Raw genomic sequence first — 3,734 nt, forward strand, 5'->3', positions numbered from 1 at the left:
ACCCCTCAGGGGGATCCCACCAATTAGCTTCCTTACACCTTACGAGTTTACTCGCCCCTTGACTCGCACACATGTTAGACTCCTTGGTCCATGTTTCAAGACAGGTCGAATGGGGAGCCCACAGGCCAGCGTCTGGAGCGCGCAGATGCCGAAGCACGCCAGAGGCACGCGCTACCTACCACAATCAAAGAGATGGCATTCCACGAGCATATCAAAAGCCCGGTCTTTGCCCCCCAATCCATGCTGGTCCACGCCCCGAGTCGATCAGCGGATCTGCTCAACACCGTTCCACATCCGACCGGGGTGCATCGCCAGCCCCCATCTGCTTCCCTCCCGACAATTTCAAGCACTCTTTGACTCTCTTTTCAAAGTCCTTTTCATCTTTCCCTCATGGTACTTGTTCGCTATCGGTCTCTCGCCCTTATTTAGCCTTGGACGAAATTCGCCGCCCGATTTGGGCTGCATTCCCAAACAACCCGACTCATAGACAGCGCCTCGTGGTGCGACAGGGTCCGGGCACAACGGGGCTCTTACCCTCTCTGGCACCCCCTTCCAGGGGACTTGGGCCCAGTCCGTCGCTGAGGACGCTTCTCTAGACTATAATTCGGATGACGGAGCCGCCCGATTCTAAGGCTGGGATGTTCCCGGTTCGCTCTATGTTACTAGGGGGATCCTTGTAAGTTTCTTTTCCTTTTCTTATTCATATGCTTAAACTTAGTGGGTAGTCCCGCCTGACCTAGGGTCACGGTCGAAGCGCCTAAGCGCGATAAGGGTCGGGAAGCCCAAACATGCGACGGGTTGGAGCCGCGAGATTATGTGAGTTGAGTTTCAACCACCACTTGTCGTGATGTCTATCATCGTGGACTCGCATTTAGGCCTACCTCACGCTCGAGGTGCACGGGAGGCCAGTATCTGTCCCACGACACTACCGTGACCATGAGAATGGGCGCGGTGTAGGAGAGCGATACGATGCGTGACGCCCAGGCAAAAGTGCCCTCGGCCTAATGGCTTCGGGCGCAACTTGCGTTCAAAGACTCGATGGTTCATGGGATTCTACAATTCACACCAAGTATCATATTTCGCTACGTTCTTCATAGATGCGAGAGCTGATATATCCGTTGCCGAGAGTCGTTTGTGTTTCAAAAGAAGCACAAGTCCCCCCCCCGCGCACCGCGAACGGGGCGCGAGAGGCAGGCTTTCAATTTAGTATTCCTTGGTGTTTTCCGCATCGGGGTTCGTTAATCACCCGTCACGCACGCGAGCGAGCGCGCCGGGGATAGGAGGAAGCCGCACGGATGGAGGCCGAAGCACCCCGGGCGCGCTGCTTCTCAGTTTTTAAACAAGTTCGCGGGTCGTTCTGCTTTGCAGGTTTCAACAATGATCCTTCCGCAGGTTCACCTACGGAAACCTTGTTACGACTTCTCCTTCATCTAAATGATAAGGTTCAATAGACTTCTCGCAACGTTGCGGGCAGTGAACTTCCCACGTCGCCGCGATCCGAACATTTCACCGGATCATTCAATCGGTAGGAGCGACAGGAGGTGTGTACAAAGGGCAGGGATGTAGTCAATGCGAGCTGATGACTCACGCTTACTAGGAATTCCTCGTCGAAGATCAACAATTGCAATGATCTATCCCCATCATGATGAAATTTCAAATATTACTCGGGTCTGTCGGCCAAGGCTATAAACTTGTTGAATACATCAGTGTAGCGCACGTGCGGCCCAGAACATCTAAGAGCACTACAGACCTATTATTGCCTCAAACTTCCACGGCCTAAAAGGCCGTAGTCCATCTAAGAAGTTGGTTGCGAAGGGATACCTCCGTATAGCTAGTTAGCAGGTTGAGGTCTCGTTTGTTAACGGAATTAACTAGACAAATTGCTCAATCAGCTAAGAACAGCCATACACCACCACCCGTAGAATCAAGAAAGAGCTCTCAGTCTGTCAATCCTTACTATGTCTGGACCTGGTAAGTTTCCCCGTGTTAAATCAAATTAAGCCGCAGGCTCCACTCCTGGTGGTGCCCTTCCGTCAATTCCTTTAAGTTTCAGCCTTGCGACCATACTCCCCCCGGAACCCAAAAACTTTGATTTCTCATAAGGTGCCAGCGGAGTCCTAAAAGCAATATCCGCCGATCCCTAGTCGGCATCGTTTATGGTTGAGAGTAGGATAGTATCTGATCGTCTTCGAGACCCTAACTTTAATTCTTGATTAATGAAAACATCCTTGGCAAATGCTTTGCAGTTGTTCGTCTTTCATAAATCCAAGAATTTCACCTCTGACTATGAAATACGAATGCCCCCGACTGTCCCTGTTAATCATTACTCTGATCCCGAAGGCCAACGTAATAGGACCGAAATCCTATAATGTTATCCCATGCTAATGTATACAGAGCATAGGCTTGCTTTGAGAACTCTAATTTCTTCAAAGTAACAGTGCCGGAGGCACGACCCGGCCAATTAAGGCCAGGAGCGCATCGCCGGCAGAAAGGACGAGACGATTGGTGCACACCTAAGGCAGACCGGCCGGCCCATCCCAAAGTCCAACTACGAGCTTTTTAACTGCAACAACTTAAATATATGCTATTGAAGCTGGAATTACCGCGGCTGATTGCACCATACTTGCCCTCCAATGGATCCTCGTTAAGGGATTTAGATTGTAATCATTCCAATTACCAGAGTCATAGAGCCCGATATTGTTATTTATTGTCACTACCTCTCCGTATCAGGATTGGGTAATTTGTGCGCCTACTACCTTCTTTGGATGTGGTAGCCGTTTCTCAGGCTCCCTATACGGATTCAAATCCTAATTCTTCGTCACCCATCACCACTATGGTTGGCCACTATCCTACCATCGAAAGTTGATAGGGCAGAAATTTGAATGATGCGCCGCCGACACGATAACCGTGCGATCCGTCGAGTTATATTACACTGAAGTGTGTGTGTGTTCACAACATGAAGTAATTTTATGGATAGATGTATATGGGAAACTTAATTATATTACACTAACTTTTCTTCAATTTTATCTTAGTACAGATTCAGAAAAAGGTTCATGCCCATATTACTCCAATTGTTTCATTTTGTTTCCCACAGTTTGATTAAGCACAAAACTTTAATAGAGAAATAAAAACTTTTGAAATATGTGATATTAAATGAGTCGTAACAAGGTTGCTTAAAATATTTATAGTTCCTAGCCAATATACAACATGATCCTCAAGATTGACCTTGAGAAAGCCTTTGACATGCTTGAATGGTCCTTCATCAGGAGCACTCTCCTCTTCTACAACTTTCCTCCCTGCATGATCAAACTTATCATGTCCCGTATCACTTCAGCAACAATCTCTATCCTGCAAAATGGGAACAGGACAAATCCTTTCTCCCCCTTTAGGGGAATTAACAAGGGGGCCCTTTTGTTAGGTGTTTGTCTAGATTTTCTTATCATAATTGGTTTTCCTATCTCATGAAGGAAATGACAACATATTTACCATAATTGAGTTTTCCTTCTTGTAGAAGAAAATTATAAATCTTCCATATTTGCCTAGTCCCTTTTATTGTAGGAAAAGGTTTGGATTTATATAAATTGAGGATCCTTTGTCCCCATATATTTTTATTATGTATATGGACAGGCTCTCTAAACATATTGACCATGAAGTTCACTTAACCAATTGGTTTCCTATCTCCATCAACAGAAGTGGGCCTAAGATATCTTCTTTGCCGATGACCTCACCCTTTT

The 3,734-nt window shown here is 47.1% G+C and overlaps 2 non-coding genes across 2 annotated transcripts in view; both read right to left on the bottom strand.

Annotated features, from left to right (window-relative positions):
• LOC142175619 (28S ribosomal RNA) overlaps window positions 1-745 on the bottom strand; it is a 3,394-nt gene extending 2,649 nt beyond the window's left edge. The window contains exon 1 of the ribosomal RNA XR_012704719.1: window positions 1-745. This exon is cut by the window's left edge and continues 2,649 nt beyond it. This is a non-coding gene — a ribosomal RNA (28S ribosomal RNA).
• A 229-nt stretch (window positions 746-974) lies between these two features.
• Window positions 975-1,130, bottom strand: LOC142175624 (5.8S ribosomal RNA). Its single transcript, XR_012704721.1, has one exon. It is a non-coding gene; the product is annotated as a 5.8S ribosomal RNA (ribosomal RNA).
• Window positions 1,131-3,734: the final 2,604 nt, after the last annotated feature.

Source organism: Nicotiana tabacum, chromosome 21, assembly GCF_000715075.1.
Source record: "Nicotiana tabacum cultivar K326 chromosome 21, ASM71507v2, whole genome shotgun sequence".
NCBI classification, from domain to species: Eukaryota; Viridiplantae; Streptophyta; class Magnoliopsida; order Solanales; family Solanaceae; genus Nicotiana; species Nicotiana tabacum.